At 41.2% G+C, this 21,691-nt stretch overlaps 1 protein-coding gene across 1 annotated transcript in view; it reads right to left on the reverse strand.

Moving 5' to 3' along the window:
• The window catches only part of LOC122805248 (golgin subfamily A member 4-like), a 1,317,313-nt gene that overhangs the window by 1,202,748 nt on the left and 92,874 nt on the right, over positions 1-21,691 (reverse strand). The gene's annotated exons all lie outside the window — the stretch shown is intronic.

A 21,691-nucleotide genomic window follows, 5' to 3' on the forward strand; every position in this document is an offset into this window, starting at 1 on the left:
CCAATTTATAATGCTTGGCAAAAGTGTGCTTCAAAGCCCATGTCACTGCAGCACAAATATCATCCACAGAAAATTTTCTGATAATGCAGATTATGTTGCTACTGACTGTGTATCATGTGCTTCTGGTTTGAAAGGAGGGCCTTTTTTCGGAAAAGAAATGCAATCAGAAAGCTAACTGGAAAAAGTAACTTTGGATGTATTTTGGCCCATTCTCACTGAAGCAAGGGATAGAAAAAGTTAGTCAAATCTTCTAAATGGTTTTGTTTGTTGTAAAGAAAATTTTAACCATGTATGCACATTATGTCAATGAATGACATATTAACCTCATCTTGAATACTGAAGAAAAAAAATACAGAAAGATGGACAGTTTGGTTACTATTCACTTCTGAGATGACCTTAAGCAAGCAGGTAGAGCTGGTCTACAGATATACTTTTTTTTTTTTTTATACAAAGATAAAGGAATGAGGTCAGAAGGAAAGGGAATGAGGTTCAGATACTCTTTTGCCTGATCTAGCAGCCAAAAAAAAAAAAATTTCCAAGAAGACTGTGCCCTTAAAAGGAGGGCAAAGTAAGAAGGTCCCTTTTTAAAAGGCTTCACAGAACTTTTCAGAAGCTAATTAATGAAGATTAAAACATTGGGGAAACTAGAAACAGCTCCCAAGTGTAATTTAATAATGGAGAAGCTAGAACTCACATCAAATAGCAAGGAAAGAAATAACAATGCTGTGGAAAAGGGAAGTAACAATAGGTCTATAACTGGCTACCACACAAGAAAACTTTTTTCACTTTCATCCAGTACACATTTAGTAAGGATTTTGAACCCCCCCTCCCCCCAAGACAGGTACAAAAGGTCCCTGCCTATCATGGATATTAGAAAAAACTTAGTTAGATGCAGGGACTGCATGTCTGGATGAGGCCTGCTGCACAGGTGGAAAAAGAAAATCCAAAGCAGAATCTAAAAGCACAGGCTTCTTTTTGACGGGAAGCAATAGCACAGGGAACCACAACTGACAAGTCCAGAAGGGGCCAATGGTAATGACTGTCTGTACAATTCTGCTACCTGTAGAAACATGGTCATCAGAAGAAATGAAGGAAAATCATAAAGAAGACCTGGTGGCAACTGATGGACTAAAGTAACTCTTAAGGTCTGTCCCTGTGAGGGTATAAGGATAAAGAAATCACTGCATTTGGTGTAGGGCAGGGATGCAAACAGGTTACAACATGGCATCCCCATCGTGGGAACAGCAGTCTCATGTCTAGCTTGACAGATCAAGAATGAGGCATCACAATGCATTTGCTAAGCCAGTCTGTGAAATGAGTCTGTGAAATATGCACTGCTGGCAAAAGCATTGTGAAGATATCACTTCCGACCTCCTAACTATGGGGGTAAAAATCTGGTGCCACCTTATTTGCTGAGACATTGTACGACTGCCATGTTTTCTGGATAAATAGTTATAAAGTTATAATACATGAGAAGGATACACTGTGGTGGTGGTGCTGCGGTAGCGTTGTCGCCTCATAGCAAGACGTTGTCCCATTCGATTCTCTGCTAGAGCGTCTTCTGTGTGGAGGCATACGTGAATGGGGCGTGCCTTCACTGAAGTTTGTGCGTCAGGGCTGGTAACCCGGTACGTAAAAATCCACTACCAATCATTAGCGGACTGGAGTTCAGCTGTGGCGACCCCTAACCGGGAAAAGCTGAAAGACACAAACAAATACCTGAGAAGGATGACCCTGGAAGTATGTATAAAAAGTCGAACTGCCACAGTAGAAGGAAAATAATTTATTGCAAGGCCAAAGTGAGCACTTTCACGACCTTCCAGGTCGCTTCCTCAGACTTAATAAAACATCCCACGACTTCCTTGATATATATACTTTCAAAGTGACCAATCCGTTAAGACAAACGATTAAATATTTATATCAGACTCAATTTAAAAATAGTAGAAAAACATAAATAGACATAAAACTGTTAAAAACAGTATGCAAGTTCAAATGTGAATGCCTACAGAACCATATAGAAGGGAATTAGTGCTTTAAGGCTCTTTCCTTTAAAGATGGTTTCAAAGAAACAGTTTCATCAATACCTGGAGGTTTGTCTGCATTTAGTTGCAAAATCCATTTTTGCTCAGCTTCTTCTGTTCTATTTCTAATGTCACCCCCTCCGATATTTTCTTCCAGAACTTCTAAAACTAAAAATTTAAAAACATGACGTATCCCTTCAGCTTCTACAGGTCAGGCACTACTCTCCTTTTTGTTTACTATGTCTCTGATATGTTCTAAAACACATTCTTTAAGCATTCTATTAGTCTTGCCCACATAAAAAAAATTTGCAATACTAGCAAAAGCTAAGATGCAGTCTGAATAGAAATGAAGTTCAATTCTAAACTTTTGCTGTGGATGTACAAAAGTGCTACATGAGAAAATGTACTTACAGGCTCTACAGTTCCTGCACATATATGTCCCTAGCCTATCTGATGTGTTCAGGGACTTAAGTGTTTGGGTTTTAAAAAATAGCTGCCTTTTGAGTGATTTTTTTTGTTTGTAAATGAGTTTGTAAGTGAGGTCCAGAGTCTATGACACCTTCAAGTTCTTTAGTGGCTAACAATATGCTCCAGTTCTTCCTAAATATATCACAAAATTGACTGACATCACTTGCATATGTAATGGGGAACATGAGTTTCTCATCCCTGGAATCAGTTTCAGGGTTATCTCTTGTAGTTTGTTCTGAGAAGTAAGGTCTGCCCTTCCTGCAACGTTCTTGATATACTCCTTCTACGGTGTGTATTTCTGTCTGGTCATATCCTCTATCAAGTAGTTCTCCTCAACACTTCCATAGACCTCCCCAACTCATCATTTTTATTATGTAATCTTGAGGCTCTCAGAAACTGGCCTTTCATAACGTTTCTGCTAACATGTCTAGGATGCATGCTACTTGCATGTAATATGGAATTCTTTCTGCTTGGTTTTCTATACAGGCTAGTAGCCATCTGCTCCACTTCTGATTTTTCACTAGAACATCAAGGAATTCTATCTGTTCATCAGAGTGTTTACAGGTTTGTCTGTGTCTTTCGGCTTTTCCCGGTTAGGGGTCGCCACAGCGGAACTCCGGTCCGCTAATGATTGGTAGTGGATTTTTACGTACCGGGTTACCAGCCCCAACGCACAACCTTCAACAAAGGCACGCCCCATTCACGTATGCCTCCACACAGAAGACCCTCTAGCTGAGAATCAAACGGGACAATGTCTTCCTATGAGGTGACAATGCTACCGCAGCACCACCACCGGAGTATTTTAAAAATGGTGTCGTTGTTTGCAGGTACTCTAAGAATCTAACCAGCATCTCTATTGAGTTTTCCCATAAAAAAAACATATCATCCACAAAACGTGCATACCACAGAACATATTTGCTAAATTCATTTCCCTATAGTAGAAATGTTTCTTCCCACTGGACTCAAGTTAGGTTGGCGTAGCTGTTTGCACAAGCTGTGCCCAAAGCTGAGCCAACCTTTTGTAGGTAAAAATCTTCTTTAAAGACAAAAACATTATTGTCCAAAATTATTTCAAGCAGACTGCATAACAGATTCACTTTATCATTAGAGAAGGCACATTTAGAACATAGCAAGCTCCTAATGTTCTCTATTCCTCACGGATTTGGAATCACTGGGAAAAGTGATGTAATTTCTAAGGTTACAAGCAGATGCTCTATTTATGAAATGTCTGGAAAAAAGATTTTGTATCTTTCAATACTGTTTCATACTTATCAAGCACTGGAAGAAGATTATTGTCTACATATATTGAATGGCTTCTGTTGCCCAACCTCTACTAGACACTATGGGTCTCATAGGTGGACATATGATATCTTTATATACCTTGGGAAGGCCATATATATAACTGGAATGGTGGGAGTTTCTACATTAAAATAATTAAATAAATCCTCCGTTATCAAATTTGTAGTCAAGTCAAACAACAATCCTGTCTATAACACATTTTACTATACTTACTGAGATACAGTTATAGGTTTCATGGTCATTCAGTAAATTCATCATTTGCTGGATGTAAAATTCCCTATCCATAATCACAATTCCCCCTCCTTTATCTGCGTGTCTAATTTCCACTGAATGCATTTTCCTCAGGTCACATAGAGCCAACAGATCCTTCTTTACTCAAGTTATAAAAAACATATCTTCTATAGGTTCATAGGTTGGTACTAGGCTATCATCCCTAGGGCCTATACAAGCCTAGCCATAACAATTCCCTGGATACTTCTTCACACAATATTTACTTTCCTGGACCCCTGTCTAGCAGAGCGACTGATGTGATCCCTGGGGTGAATTTCCTATCTCCCATCCAATTGTCAAGGTTCCTTTTGAAGAAGGCCAAGGAGGTGCTCTGCTTGACACGTATGGGCAGTCTATTCCAGAGTCTGTGGAGTCTCTGGGTCAGGAACCTATCCCTCCAGCATGTTTTGTTCATTGTGACGACAATGTTTAGATCCCTGGAGCGTGTAGCTCTGAGGGACTGGGATTTCTTTAAGTGGAGCATGTCCAACAGCTCAGGGTTTGACATGGCCTTGTATGTTAAGCAGAGATCGCCTCTGAGTAGACGATATGCCACAGAGTATAGCTGGAGTTTTTTTTAGACAGTCAACATAGGGCATCTACTTTAGGCCTGTGATGTTTTTAGTGAAGTATTTCTGCGGCCTATCCAGCTGTTGCAGATGTCTTGTGAGGTACATACCAAACGGGGCACTGTACTCTATAATGGGTCTAATGAGGGAAGAGTACAGTGGGACAATGACCTCCTTTTTTCTGGATAAAAAGCCATTAGTGATGAGGTGTGCCACATAGAAGGATTTCCTGACCATTGTGGCGATGTGGTTATCGAAGGTGAGACCACTGTCCACCTGTGTCCCTAAGTCTCTCATCACACTTTCTGTGTTTAGTGTACTGCCACCTATGTAGTAATTCATGGGTACATGACTTTTCCCAAGGGGGATAACTATACATTTCTTGGCATTAAGCTTGAGCCCATGGCTCTGGCATCAAGCATCTATCTGAATTAAATGCTTCCCTTATTTGCTTCTCACATACTGATACACAGTTTTCTACCACAGGATGTAATTTAGGTACAAAGATACTGGGTTTTTTAAAAATATTCACATTATCAGTCATCTGTCCTTTAAACATAGTTTTTAAAGTTAAGTTGCGACCAAATAACTTAAGTTCTTTAAGAATGTCAACTAACACAGTTCTCTCGGCTAGACTAAACAACAGCCCTTTCTTCAAAAGTGACATATGTGCATCAGTTAGTGTTAAAGATGAAAGATTTCTTACCAGACTTTTGTGTTCCTGCTGCAGGTTACCATTGTATTCTGTGTTGCTTTTGTGTTTGGTATCTGCCCGACTTGGCCGTTACTTCCTCTGCTCCTTGATTTATTTGAAGATCCTGGAAGGCCTGCAATGCAAGGAGGGCGGCCTTCATCTCTATAATGTTAATGTGCAGATTGGCCCCCTTATTAGGACAACTTTCATTGGGCTATCTGCCCCATACTGTTTAGCTAGATTAACCTGCTCATGTCACCATCTAGCTGCATCCACTGTACCCTGAAGCTCCACTATAACCCTTTCATGTAGTGTCTCACACAGGATACAAGACTGACTGTGGCAGTCATAAGGCCTATTGAGTTAACAACAAGTGGGTGGGAGGGGCTGAATAAGCTAACAGGTGTCAAACCACTAAGGACAGAATACTACTCTGAGGTAGTCTGACATGTTTGTGTACAGTGTTCAGGTGGCACACTATAAAAATCAGGCTCTGCAATGGCTCTGTGACTTTGTTCTGTTGACTGACACTCCCGCAGCTGGCACAGACAAAATAATTTTTTGCTGCTATCAATTCTAAGGTGGCAGAGATTAGAAGCCAGTCATCCAGGGAAGGGAATATAAGGAAGTCTAATCAGAGATGCAACCACCAGATTTAATAGAAGATTTTTTAAATAAGCCTTCAAACTTCTGAACTCCAGTAATAACATACACCATGCTAGTCATGGAGGTCTGGAGTTAGAACGCTGAAGTACTTAACAATCATACGCAATAACTCTATGAAAGTACAACCTTATACCTTATGTGCAATATTAACGATGCCAAGTTAACATTCTGTGCGATACGCCAAGTTAGCATTCCGTGTCATTTGAAATCTGTCTGACATTGATCTGTGCAATATATTACCTTGCAGTATTTTGGGTACTGATGAAGACATGCAAGGAGAATAGTATTGGTGCATGTCATTGTACTGGTTACTGCACTGCATAAATGTCTTACTGTTGCTATTGTTGGATCAGCATTAGTATACGTGTTACTGTTGTATTAATATCAGTATATGTTGTATGCACATTGAGTTCGAAGTAATGCAGTCTGAATGACAAAGTTCACTTTGACTTTTGACTTGACTTTGACTAGACTTGAACCACTGCTATACCCTTAGTGAAAACTCTGGCAGTTGTGAACACACCAAATAGTAGAGCACACACAAGTAATGACTGTACCCAAAATGGAAGTGCACAAACCTCCTGGACTAACTGGCAGTTCTGACGTGTAGACATGTGTTATGAAGATCTACAGAATGTATCCACTCACCTTCCAGTGGACAAGGAAGGACACACTGCAAGCAGACTATCTGGAAACTGGTTTTCTCGGTATAGCAATTCAGGCCCCCAAAATCCAATTTTGGCCTGAGGTCCTGAGTTTCCTTGAGAAATTTAAAAAATATAATCTTGAGTGAACCTAAATCCTTTCTGGTCTGGGGAGTACTTCTGACATCTGCCCTAGCCACCTCATGCCTGTCGGGTGGGATGATTACAAACAAGGAGGATGGATTGAATAGTTCAAAAGAGGGAATGGTCTAGGCTCTAAATATTATCTCACTGACCCACATATGTCTTGCATGATGGACGGTCACACTTACTTGTGCAGGGGAAGAAGATCCCAGAGTGCCTACAGTGGGGAATATTCAGGCAAGTGCTCTGTGGTTCTGCTATTATTCCACTTGAAAGGCCACATGGAATACCTGGTTCTGAAGACCAACTCTGCATCTAGGATGACATCCACATCAGGGGTCCTGTGACCATGGACAACCCTGTCCAGAAATTTGTCAAAGGACTACCATTGAGATTTTTTTGCACAAAAAATTCTTTGGACCTTTCTAGCTCCCAATGAATACCTCTGTGATGCCTTCTTGCTCAATTTTAACCAACTACTCCCTCACATTGGGTCCAAACAGTAAGGATATATCAAAAGGGGTGCTGATGCCTTAAAGTTTTGGATAAAAACAAAGTCTGAGCCAGACATAAAGCCTTACATGGTATCTATCTGTTCTGGAAGTTCTGAGTGTTCAGTCAGCAGCACAGTCAACAGCTGCATTCAATGTCTCCGAGTGTGTAAGGAGCTTGGGGTCTTCTCAGAAATACAGTCTTTTCTCAGATAAATATCTTGCTGAAAGTGATTCCATATGCAGCAGCTAATTAAGAACTCTTATGGTGAAGATACCTGATGCAAAGTCATGCTTCCCCTTGAGAATCTCTAATAGGCTGATAGACCTCCAGGGTCTTGTCCAAGGACACTCTTCATAACTTTAACTTCTACTACCACCACAGAGTTTGGAAGGCATTCCTTACTCCAGTTTGCCCTGTACTTGGGAATTTTGACATATCCTCTCAAGATTTCTTTGTAAAAGGCGCAACCAAACTGGGTTCTCTCTAAGCCTGCTCCATGAAAAGTCAATTGTGTGGTATAGGAGGAACAACCACACAAATGTCAGGGGAAGTCCAAAAGGTCTCAATCAAAACTTCCTTATTCAATGAGTGAATATACAGAGCAGGTACTCCTCTGTCGCAGGTCAAATACTTCCCCAAATCTGGGATCATCTAGAAGCAACTGTGGGGATTCCTCTTCTTCAATGAGGCTTAAAGCAGATGTGACAAGACTCTGCCATTTATGTGCCTCCTTCAACATGTCCTCTTCCAAACCACATCCAAAGGGGAGTCTTCCGAATGACTGGAAAATGGGTCTGACCCTGACAGGTAAGTCTCTGATGCCATTTTGAAACTGTCTCAGATACTCATGACTGGTACTCAAAGTTCAGAATAGCTATGTCTCAAGTGGTGTAACATAGGCTAAAGACAACTCTCCTCTGCCGGATTTGTTAGGGGTAATTTCTTTAAGTATTCAACTGCTGACATTACACTAGTTAGACACAAAGAACCCAGCACAAAACCTGGTATCAATGCTGAAAACTGCAGCTGAGTTTCCTAAATTGAGGGACCTTGACCCAGAGGCCACTGCCAGCCCCAAAACTGGCTTTGGCACCAAAGACAGTCAACATTGAAGACTCTGATAAAGTGAATGAAAGGCCCCGATAACGTCTGTGCCAATAGTGACAAATCCTGATGCCTAATTCTATGTGCCTAGTCATTCTCTGCATTAAGAAAACAGGGGTAGACTGTGATAGAAAAAGTCAGCACTGAAAAGTGTATCCTTCTCAGTGCCAATGCAGACCACAGTCAGCTCCAAGATCCTGGTGCCAAAATAGGTTCTGATGTCTATGTAAAGGACCACCCTGTCCATCTAGAAAAAGGAGGAGTACAAGAGGACACCCAAATCAATCTGAGGTTTGATAAAAACTCCCAACACTCATCCAAATCATTTTAGATGGACGGACTCCTGATAGACCTTAACCCGGTGGAAAATGCCGAAGACAATTGAGATTCCAAAACTCCAGATAACTGGGAGCTTTTCTACACATAAGGAGCTCTCATTCTCAGGAGAGGATCTTAGATCAGAAAAAACTCTACTTGGGAGGCCTGGGAAAGGACCTGTGTAGAAGTATTACCAGATGAGATTCTGTCCTTGACTGAGGAGAGGTTGAGAAGGTCTTAATGGCTCATTTCCATCCTGTATTTGGAAAGAAAGATCTACTAATGGCAAATATAAACAACCTTTATGTAAAACTCCAAACACTAGCAGAAAAAAAAAAAGAAAAGTGGAGAATAATTCTTTAAAAAAAGGATTCAACCTATTCCAGGACCTACCATCCACAATACTGTCTTGAGCAATCCTAATACACTTTTCTGGAGTAATCTTAGGGAAATAAAAATAAGTCAAATACCTACAGTATGAGGAATAAGACAAAAGATTTGTATAGCTGGGTGTAAGTCTACACCCCCAATATAACTGCAATAACAGAAACCTGGCTTAAATCAAACCGTACAGATGAAGAAATACTACCTCCTGGCTATGACATCATCCATAATGATCACACTAGTTGGTGAGTGTAGCCATTATATATACAAAAGCATTTAACTTTGCCATGCACTCCATAAAAATACCAAATATCAACAATACTGAAATCACAGTAGCTACACTACAAATTAAACAATTAACTCTGCAATATAAATATGCTGTCTATACATCTTACTTCAGATAAACTGACTTCTGAAGTTATATTATCCTCTATAACTATAAATATATGACTTGTGACAATGAACACTAACAAACTCAGTAAGCACATTTTTTTGGTGAAGTAACTCCCCCTTAAGCTATTTAAGTTAATTTGCCTTTGCGCTGTATTCCATAAAACCACTCCCATCCAATCCATCTTGCTCTTTTAAAATAAGTGTCTCTCTCCTTACAATAAAATGGCTCAAGTCACCTCCCTCTTTCATATCCAACGTTAGATATGAAAAAGGGAGGTAACGTGAGTTTTATATCTAACTGTGTAGTACACACACTGCAGCTCTTAGGATATTAACCCATTTTTCTATCTTAGCTTTAAAATCTGCAACATCTGATCAAAGACCATCAAGCACTGGAGAGCCCACATTCCACCTCTCAGTTCTCATCTTGCAATGACTGCTTCTGTTTTGCTCCTAGCAAGAGAAGAAGCATAGGGGCATTATTTCATGGAGACTGCTTAACACTAGAAAGCTTAAAAACTGCTTCAAATGTGACAGCTTAGAATTTGAGCTGCTGTTTTGCTCTTTGTGAGAGAAGGATCACAGGGTCATTTATTCCTGATGGTCTATGACTGGGCAGTGTCTGTCTGTGTGGGACCTTCCTGACTGATCCAGTTGCTATTCAAGGCATCTACTAGGAAAAGGCTATAAAGGCCTATAGACCCAAACTTCATCTGGGACAAGACTTCTGACCACCAAAGAACCAGTGGCGTACTTCTCATCTTGGGATTGGTGAGAACCGTTTTGCTTCTGGTGAGAAAATAAGTACTGCTTGATTAGCTAATGTCTAACATAACTTCAGTGTGTCTCCCTAAATGCGTCAGCCATAAATCATCATGGTCTACTACAAGAGTTTGGCAGTGCACTGTACTGATGTAGCCACCTTGAGTTGACATTTTGCCTGTAAAAGGACTCTTGAAATTTCACCAATACGTAGTTGCACACACTTTGTCATTAATGTTTGGAAAAATGCTTTGTGGAGGGGAACAGAGGGGAGAAAGCTAACTAAGTAATGAAAACACTTTCTTTTCTTAAAAGTACTGCATTTATGGTGCATGGTTGTCTTTGCATGCTATTTTAAGTGTAATGAGGACTGCAAACAGATGTTCTTTCTTTTTCTCCCCTTTTCTCCCTTTCTTCTTTTACAGTTTTGAGAAATATAGGCAATGCAATGAAAAGGCATGACAAAGTTAATATTAATGTGCTTTTTTTCACTCCTGCATAGAGACATAACTGACTTAAGGACCTTAGATTGATTAGTTTGAAGAGAGAGTAAATGAGAAAGAATATTAATTATTATGAGGCTTTTTTTTAGCATGAGTACTAAGGTTCATAGGTTCATACTAGGCTATCTGCCCTAGGGCATTTATAAGCCTAGCCCAAAGTTTTGTGGCTTTCACCACCCCTTAAGTTTGAAAGGTACTGTGCCCATTAGTTTACCGTGCCTCTGTCTAGCAGTGACACTGAGGTGATCCCCAGGGTAAACCTGCGATCTCCCATCCATTTGTCAAGATTTCTCTTGAACAGGGCCAGCGAGGTGCTCTGCCTCACATGTACCGGGATTCTGTTCCACAGCATAGGGAGTCTCTGGGTGATTAATCTGTCCCTCCAGCACGTCCTATTTATAACTGTGTTAAGGTTTAAGTCTCTTCCTCTTGTATTTCTTATGGATTTAGATTTTTTGAGGTGGAGCATGTCCATCAAATCCGGGTTTGACATGGCCTTGTATGTTAGGCACAGGTCACCTCTGAGCAGACGGTATGCGACCGAATAGAGCTGGAGTTCCTTCAGTTGGGCAGCATAAGACATATTTTTGAGACCCTTTATCCTCTTGGTGAGGAATGTTTGGGGCCTTTCCAATTGCTGCAGGTGTCGGGTAAGATACATTCCGAATGGGGCACTGTACTCAATCATTGGTCTGATGAGTGATGAGTACAGGGGAACAATGACCTCCCTTGATCTAGATGTGAATCCCTTCATGATCAGGTGGGCAATGTAGAAGGTTTTCCTGACTACCTTGGCAATGTGGGTGTCAAATGAAAGGTTACTGTCAACCTGGGTCCCCAGATCCCTGATAACCTCTTCTGTGCTTAGTGGATTGCCACCTATTTGGTAGCTAGGGGTAACCTTGTTTTTCCCCGAAGGGTATGACTATGCATTTTTTGGCGTTTAACTTTAGGCCATGGCTCTGGCACCAGTTATCCGTTTCTATGAGACCCTTCTGGATGATATATGTGTCTGATGTGTTTTCAACTATGGCGCCCAGCTTGCAGTCATCTGCAAACTTAGTCAGCCATAATCCTCCTGTGTTTGCCTGTACTTCTGAAAAGTAGATGCCGAACAAGAGGGGGCCTAGGACTGAGCCCTGTGGGACACCACTTGTGACCGGCTTGGAGTCTGACATGGTGCCAGCCACTCTGACCCTGTGGGTTCTATCGCTTAGCCAGTCTGCAACCCATCTTGTGACGTATAGGTTAACATTTAAGTTGGTGAGTTTTTCTATGATACCCGAGTGGGGTATTGTGTTGAAAGCTCTTGCAAGGTCAAGGTAGGCTGTGTGGACTGCCTTCCCTCATCAATGGCCTTGGTGACTGTTTCAAAAAAATCAACCAAGTTTTAAAGGCATGATCTGCCCTTGACAAAGCCAAACTGGGTTGGATCCAATGTCTGTAAGTCCCCTATGTCTTTATTTATGAGTTCCATTATGATCCTCTCCATAGCTTTGATAAAGACAAACTGGAGACAGTCTGGTGGACAGGGATTGGCTGAGGGAAAACAAACCAAAAAAAAAAAACAAAACATTGGCTAGGATATAATGTCCTCTGAAAACAATCGGGGGTTTTCCCAGGTGTGAAAGCTTTAAAGATAATGCAAAACCATTTAGACTTGAAGTAAAATGTTCTCATTTTTTAATGCAGTGGGGATACTAATATAAATATGTGTTTTTTTCTGCTTTCTTCTCTCATTTTCTTTGTTCAGTTTTAAAAAATGTAAATGCAATGAAAAAAAAGAAACAGGAAGGGGGTGGATCTGGTTAAGAGAGCGACAAAAAGAAAAATCAGTGAGCTTTTTGCCATGCATTATCCAGAAACAAGTTTATCACAAAGCATGTAAATGAAAAATAATACTGAATATTATAAGGCTTTTTTTCTGGTAAACAAGGTACCCCTTAGCAGTTTTGGATCTGGTTTGCATGTCACTAGAAGACAATTTGATGAAGCGATATGGCTTAGAGAAAGTGTGTTCTGAAAGCATTCAAGTGTTTTCTCAGCTGGGACAGCTATAAAGACAGACAAAATTAAATAGCACTTACTAATAGCACAGGCTGTAATGAGTCTTTTTGGTTAACTCTAGCTTGTGTGTGTGGCTATCAACTTAGAACTTTTGTTCTTATTAGGAAGCAAAAACCTCAATATTTGAAGATGTAGATAGGTTTTAGGAGGTTTGTTTTTTCTGTTTGAGGACTTTCAAAAAAAACAAAAAAGTTATGTAAGATGCAGCATAGGAGCAAACATAGATGACAAGAAACAACTGTGTAAAAAACGAAACTCCAGAGTATATGCATGCAACATAAAAGTTGGAACTAGGCAATTAACAAAAAAGCAGTTATACATAAGAGGTGGTAATGATAACTACATAAGAACATGATGCTTTCCAAAATGTATTTCAATCTGAATGGTCTTACAGACAAATATAAAAAAGAAAGTGTAGTGAACTACACTAGAAAATGTACAGTGCAAATAGCTATGCTACAGGAGACACACCTGGAAAGAAATGAACATGTGAATTTGATAAAGAAAGGTTTTCAGGATGGTTATTCAGTGCAATATCTGGGGCAAAGGAAAAGAGGAGTACACATTAACTGCAAGAGGAGCTCCAATAGTGATAGAAGAGGAATACAAAATAACAATGGAAAATGCATAGCACTAAGGGACTACTGGCTAGGAAGGAGGATTACACTGGCATACAGTTAAATTCCACCTAAAACTGCTATAATGGAGCTTAAGAAAATTCTGGGAGAAATAATAAGATTTCAGCAAGGAATATTACTTGTAGGTGGAGACTGGAATTTGGTTTCCAACAGTGAAGATCTGCCTGGGGGGTCTAGAAGGGAAAATGTAACAAAGGAGGGGAGACTTCTGAAGAAATTTATGAAAATGTTTGGCATAGAAGATGTGAATTCAGTACTAGGAGTTTGGAGTGAATTTACAAATTATTCACTCATACAAAAACTAGGCTAGGCTAGGTAGATTTTATATCTCACAGGAATGTGTGCATATAATTGAACACCTTGAAATGCACCCAATAACTATTTCAGATCATGCGCCAATAACAACTAATATAAAAACGCAAGACAATGAAATAAAAATGAGACAATGGCACTTTCCCACCTATCAGATGAAAAGAGAGGAATTTAAGGAATGGGTTTTAGAATGAATCCAGGAGCTACTAGAGAAGTTTTCTTCTGAAATTACAGCTAGGGAGTGGGATAAAATTAAAGTGGAGTTTAAAACTAGGGTGGAAATAAAGGAAAGGGAGATATGGATAGGAAGCAACAAGAATTACTTAGAGGGACTGACAAATATTAAAGTATTGCAAAATAGAGGGCATCTCTCAGAACAAGAAAAACAAGCAACTACAGAATCCTAAACAGAAAATAACTGATTAACGTGATAATATGCATGAGTTTAACAAGACTACTGTTAAGCAACTGTTTTTGATAATAATTCTACAGCAAAAAAAACATCACCAAGCTTAGGGAGCCTATAAAGTACATTTGTGTACACTTACCATAAATGTAGATGTTTGAGTGTATTCACTGTTGCAGTCATTACATTTGGTTTATCTGCTTGCAGTAGCCCTCAGCTGGCCTGATTAACAAAGTCTTAGGTTCTGCGTCAGTTGCTTTTCCTTCTTCCATGACGTCAGGTCATCAGGGGGTATAAAACATGCAGCCGACGCCATTACTTCAGTTTTTCTTGCCCCAGATGTCAGGTGCCCCCTAATGGGAAGCAATTAAATCTATAATACAAGGATATACCTCCAACAAAAAAGCAAATACACCAAAAAGCTTTTTGAGCATAGTAAGTGAGAGTAGAGGTATAGCCAAAAGAAGATTGGGGGCTGGAGGATGGAAAACCAGGACTGCAACAGTGAATACACTCAAACATCTACATTTATGGTAAGTGTACACAACTGTACTATGTTCTTCGTGTTTCACTGTTGCAGTCATAACAGTTGTGTAGATTCCCAAAGCTAAGGTTGGGAGGAGGAATTTAAATAGAATTAGGTCCAGCTATAAGGCCCTTCAAGACTGTAGAGCCAAAACCACCTCTGGATTTAGAGAAAAATTGGCAAATGATAATGCTTGGTGAAAGTATGCACAGAACTCCAAATAGCAGCTTCTAGAATGTCCCTGGTTGGGATGCCCCTGAGAAAGGCTGTAAAGGTAGATGCAGCCCTGGTTGAATGGGGTCTGATGCCCAGTGGGATAGGTTTTCCATGGTGCATACAGCAGAAATAAATGCAGAGGCCTATCCATTTTGAAATGGTTTGCTTTGAAACAGCTTTCCCCTCTGTCCCTGAGGCAAAGCAGTTGTTCAGATTTCCTTTGAGGTTTAGTCCTGTCCAAGTAGAATTTAAGTTGTCTGTGCACATCCAAGGAGTGAAGTATCCATTCCCCTTTATTCTGTGGGTTAGGAAAGAAAGTAGGCAACTGAATGGACTGATTAAGAGCCACACTGGATACTACCTTGGGCATGAAGGAGGGATTGGTTCTGAGGGATACCCTGTCTGCATGAAAGATGATGAAAAGCTCCACTGCCATAAGGGCCTGTAATTCATTCAGTTACCCTTCTTGCAGAAGTGATTGCTAAAAGGAAAACTGTTTTCCAGGAAAGTAATTTTAAATCTGCAGTAGCAGCTGGCTCGAAAGGAGGAATAGTGAGTTTCTCCAAGACAAAGTTAAGGTCCCATGGTGGAGTTGGAGCTCTCCTGGGTGGCCTTAAATTTTTGGCCCCTTTGAGGAACTGCTTGAGCACTGGGTGAGAAAAGAGGGGAGGCTCTGTGCTATAATGAGCTGAAATGGCTGAGGCATGAATTTTGATGGAGGAAAAAGACAAGTTCTTATGAAGCATCTCAGTCAAATATTGTAGAATCGGAGGTAAATTGGGCACTGCTGTGCTCATCCCGTGACACTGGTTCCAGGTACAAAATCTTTTCCATTTTGCAGCATAAGATTTTCTGGTACTCGGCCTCCTAGCCTCTAAAATGATATCCATCACAGATTTACTAAGGGGTGGTAAAGGAGAGATTAGGTAATTAGCCATGGTGCTAGGTTCAAGGTTTGCAGGTGAGGGTGAAGAATCTGGTTCTCCTGCTGAGACAACAGGGAAGAAGTCTGAGGCAGGTGCCATGGGGTCAAGGGTGACAGCGCAGGAGGGGGTACCAGTGTTGGCGTGGCCAGTCTGGTGCAATTAAGATAGTCCTTGGCTTGTCCCGTTTGATTTTTAGTAGTACCTTGGAGAGAAGAGGCAGAGGAGGAAAGGCATAAACTGATAGGCTTTTCCAGCTGAAGGATACAGCATGCACTTTCCAAGCTAGTTTGTGGGGAATCACTGTGCAACATTTGTCCAATTGATGGTTCTGGGGGGAGGGCAAATAGGCCTATATCTGGGCTCCCCCATTTGCTTGTCAACATGTTGAAAATCTTTGATTCCAGTTTCCACTCATGTGGGTCCATGAGGTTTCTGCTTGGTCCATCTGCCAGTGTACTTAGTTTTCCTGGCAGGAACTGAGCTTGTAGATTCACCTGGTAGCTCAAGGTTGTGTTCCACAATGCCATGGCTAGTCTGCAGAGGGGGTCAGAGTGTATGCCCCCCTAGTTGTTTATGTACCACATGACCGTGGTGTTGTCGGTCTTTACCATTAGTTGTCCTGGAAGAAGGTGGTCCTTGAAGGCTGTTAGAGCATTCTGTACAGCTAACATTTCCTTTTGATTTATGTGTAGGTGCATTTGACTAGGTTTCCATTTGTCCTGAATGCACTTCCCTGCCAGGTGATCCCCCATGCATAGTCTGATGAGTCTGTTGTCAAGGTTTGGACACAGGGGGTAGTGTGAATGGTAGTTCCCTGTTTTGGTGGCAAGCCTCTGTATGACAGGAATCATTGCTTCTAGATGCTGTGACTGTTGACACCATAGGCTTTTGAGATATCAATGCAGTTTCCTCATACGCAGCCTTGCATATGGAAGTAGAAGAATGCAGGAGGCCATGAACCCCAAGGCTTGCAGTATTTGCCTTGCAGATAACTGGGTTTATGGTGTACCCCAGACAAGTCAGTACCCTTTGAACAAAGGCCAGATGATTCAAAAGTATGTCCTGGCTTTCTGCCCGAATTAGACAATCGTCCAGGTATGGGTATATTTAAATATTTATTTGCCTGCAAAATGCAATGACTGGAGCTAGGCACTTTGTGAATACCCTGGGCACAGTAGATAAGCCAAGGGACAGTGCAGAGAACTCATAGTGCATGTAGCCTGCTTTGAAGTGTATGTATCTTCTCTGCAAGACTCCCTGATAGGGATATGAAGGTATGCTTCTTTTAAGTCCAGTGTTGCCAACCATGCATCTTTGTCTAGCATAGGAAGCAGCTGGTGAAGAGTCAGCATCTTGAATTTTGGAATCACCAGAAAGGTATTTAGAGTAGAAAGATCCAGGATAGGACGCCACGCATTGCCTTTTCTGGGTACCAGAAAAAGTCTCGAATAGAAGCCTTGTCCCTTTTCCTCTTCTGGTACCAACTGAATAGCCTCCATGCTTAAGAGAGAGAGTACTTGATTTTGGGCCTCTGCCCACTGATTTGGGGGTAGATCTGGCCACCCGCTTGGTGTTGGTAAGGTGTGGAAGTGAAATCTGTATCAGGGGAAGCCAACATCCCCCTTCTACGAGACCTAGGACTGAATTTGTTTATGAATCTTCTGACCAGGATTCTGATTTTTTCTGATTCTTCTGATGATCTGGATTTGCCCTTATCTACTTAGGAGGATTCTGATGCAGAGAACTCTATTCCCTCTGCTTCCCCTCCAGAGGATTTTGCTTTTGGTGAAACCTTACATACTCTAAGGGAGCATTTCCACTGCGAAAGCTAGGATTTTTCTGATTCAAAAATAAGCTTAGGGATTTCTTACTACATATATAAAACCAATTTGTCCTGGGTAATGAGTTCCCAGTTTTTGGCCTACAGACCAATCTTTCCGCCTAAAGGAGCATTCAGTTGGGAAGTGCTTGGAAGTTTTAAAAGCAAGTCATTAAGACAGTTTTCCATGGGTGGGGGTCTTACTACTCCCTGGTTTAGGTGTGGAACCCCCCACTGCTTAGTCTTGTGTGTCCCCTGGGCCTGAAACCTGGGGTTTCTGCTGTGTCTGGGGTTTGGCTTGAGAAGACCTGGAAGGGGCTGGAAAGGACCAATTCTTAGAGGACCAGGCCTACTAAATCTAGGAGGCTGAACTTGTAACAAATTTTTAATAGTTTGCATACATTTAGCTTTATCTTCCATCTTTTTAAGAACTTCCTCAGCCTTTTTGCCAAACCGGCGGTCCTGATTTAAGGGAGCATCCAACAATTTAGCTTTAACATGATCAGGCAAAGATTGCTTCTTAAGCCAAGCATGCCTTCTGAGCAAAGACCCAGTAACAGCAGCCCTGCAAGGGGCCTCTAATGAATCAAATCCACATTGCAAAGTATGTTTTCCAACCTGTTCAGCAGAATGCATTAAATCCTGTAAGTCTTTATTTCCACACAGTCAGGAATCAACATAATTTTCTGTTTAAGCAACCCAATAACATGTTGCTGATACTATGAAACTGGCAGTTTAGGGCCCTAATGGCCAAGGTTGCATTAGTGTAAACCTTCTTACCCCATCTATCCAGCGCCCTGGGGTCTCTACCAGAAGGGGCAGGATTTTTAGCAGTAGAAGCCGTAATGTCCTTGGGTCCCTGTGAAATAGTCTCTGGAGCCACAATAGGATTTTTAAAAAGGAACTTGTGTGAATCAGGAACCCTGTAATATCTGTCAGGTTTTCTGGGAGCAGGAGGCAAAGAATCAGGGGCCAAACTTGATTCAGAAAAAGCATCATCAACAATGTCTAGTACAGGAGGAATAGCTAAAGGCCTATGCTGAGGCAGGAGTAAGAAATCCCTAAGCCTTTTTTTGAATCAGAAAAATCCTAGCTTTCCCAGTTGAAATGCTCCCTTAGAGTACGTAAGGTTTCACCAAAAGAAAAGTCTCATGCCATCTGATGATCATCCATTACTCAAACATTGCAACACAGTGCGAGAGATGGACATATATGATATCACTGGAGGCAAAAATCTCACACACAGTAAACTCAGACACCAAAACTGTCAGCAGTACACCACATATCGCACCTCTCCTAGGCCATAACAATATGCATAATCCATCATATACTGATGCTCTAAAGATTAACTTGGCTACATTTCAAAGACTTCCAAAACACAGGTACAAGGCGCACACAGCATTTTAAGCCTATTCCTCACATAGAGCAAAGAGCCACAAAGTCACAGATGCTGAGCCGGTAAGGTAGGCATCGACCCTATCAAATATTCTCGTTATAGATGGCTCCATTGTAAGACACACAGATGTCTTAACAGGCTGAGTAAGGAAAGAGTGACGGTTAGTTGCTTGTCTGGTACCAGGATCCATCACATCACACATGCACTCAAGTCCTTGAATAACAAATAGTTTATGCTGGTGTCAGTCACTTGAGGTTTACCTCCCTGAACTATATGAAGAGACATAATGGAGCACTCAGTCTGCGTGGCCAGGGCAGGTACAAGCCTAGCATTGAGCAATATTCTACCGTCTCCAAGGATTATACCACAATATGAGCAAAAATAACCGACCTCAACAACTGGTTTAGTTTTTGGTGTCATTCAAAGGGAGTCCAACATCTGTCAGCCTGGGAGAATGTAATCAACAAACCACTCTGCTTCAGCAGGGATGGACAGCATCTGTCCTCTCTAGCGTTTCAGTTATTGGCAAAGTCATTATCCACCCCAGAATGACTTTTTTGGCCAATGCTAACTTGATAAACTTTCCAACATAAGAAAACAAGCGAATAAAAAATGAATGTATAACTGATGAATGCTAGGGGCCTGAACAATAAACTTCACTCCCTACAAGCCCTTCTTGTTGATATCTGTGTAGTGACTGTGACGTGGTTTAAAAAAGTGGAGAGCACTTCAGCTGTGCAGGGCTACAATACTTTCCATACATTTAACCAGATACTGTGCAGCAGCAGAAAAAAAAGGTGGAGGTGCCTCAATCTACATCCAGAAGAGACTGGCAAAGCAGTATGATGCACTAGAGCATATTCATGTCTAAGTACTCATCAGAAAGGTCCCACAGCATATATTACCTAACTATACAACTCTCACTATGACAAAAGAAAGCCACAGAGCTTATCTACAGGAACTAGAATCACTAAGTATTAATCTCAATTCCCATTTCTTAAGTGATCTAAACTATTAAACTATAGACTAGGATACCTAACACCGCCACTAGCTCACAACCACAGATATTCCTGTACTTTGTCAATACAAATGCTCCGGAACAATTAGAGTACCCACTAGGGGAAATGAAATCTTGTATCTTGTCCTTACTAATATGGGAACATCTTGCACCATCCCATGTGTATCTTCATCATTTGTTAGGTCTGACCATAAAGCAGTCTCCTTATAAACAAAACTGAAACCAGAAATCCCTCCCACCCAAGGTACCTTTAGTATTTTCTTTAAGACAAACTGCCTACTCCTAAGTGATACAATGGCAAGTTTCAAATCCCCACCAAACCCACTAACTCCCATGAATGTAACTGGACTGGTGTTTTACATGAGGATCAGTTGTCTGAGAGGCTACAAGACATTTATGCTCCTAATTTAGCCTCCAAAAAGAAGACCTATATAGGTTAAAAGCTGTCATATCAGAATAGGGAGCATCTTTTAACACAATTATGGAAAAAGAGAAAAGTACCACACATTGGTGATGCCAGGGTATTTGTGAAAAATGACTACTCACTTTGCAGTAAACAAGGAGTAAATTTATTCCTATCATTAGGCCGGGATTAGATTCAAACTGTTATACCCAATGGTCAGGCTGGGGAGAGATTCTAACTGCTATATTTAGTGGTCAGGCTTGGGTAACAGTCAAATTTCTACATGCAGTTGTTAGGCTGGGTGAGATTCAAACTGCTATACCCAGCGATATTTGCAACATTTTTTCCATACAAGTCAAAAAAGTATACAAAGGCAGATCCTGTTTTGGAAGTGATGAAAAGTACAGTTGTGTACACTTACCATAAATGTAGATGTTCAAGTGTATTCACTGTTGCAGTCATTACATTTGGGTAATCCTGCTGGCAGGTTGCCCTCAGCCAGCCTAAATTCCAAAGTCTTGGGTGCTGCGTCGGCTGCCATCGCCCCTTCCCTGACGTCAGGTCGTCAGGGGTATAAAAGAAGCAGCCAATGCCATTTTCTTCAGTTTTTCTTGCCCCAGATGTCAGGTGCCCCCAAAAAGGGTAGCCAGAATTTATATATATATTCAGAAATACACCAATATAAATTTTACCTTCATCTAAAAGCAAATACACCATATAGGTAGAATAAGTCAGAGAAGATTCAAAAAAGGAAAAAGGGGGAAGGCGGGTGGGTAACCTGGACTGCAACAGTGAACACACTAACATCTACATTTATGGTAAGTGTATACAACTGTACTATGTTCTTCGTGTTTCACTGTTGCAGTCATTACATTTGGGTAGAGTCCCAAAGCTATGGTTGGGAGGCTGGAACTAGACAGCAGTAGGAGCGGCTATGAGGCCCTGCAGAACTGCAGTGGCAAAGCCTGCCCTGGATTTAGAGTAGAGTGGCAGTTGATAATGCTTTGTAAAGGTGTGCAATGAACTCCAAGTAGCCGCCTCTAAAATGTCTGTGGTTGGTACTCCCCTGAGAAAGGCTGCTGAGGTGGCTGCAGCTCTGGTGGAATGAGGCCTAATGCCCTTAGGCACTGGGCTTGCCATGGTGTAAGTAGCAGAAACAAATGCAGTGGCCTAACCACTTAGAAATAGTCTGTTTTGAAATAGAGCAATTACTAGTGGCATATGCTGCAG

Source organism: Protopterus annectens, chromosome 6.part1 (genome assembly GCF_019279795.1).
Source record: "Protopterus annectens isolate FY-2018-M chromosome 6.part1, PAN1.0, whole genome shotgun sequence".
Classification (NCBI taxonomy): domain Eukaryota; kingdom Metazoa; phylum Chordata; order Ceratodontiformes; family Protopteridae; genus Protopterus; species Protopterus annectens.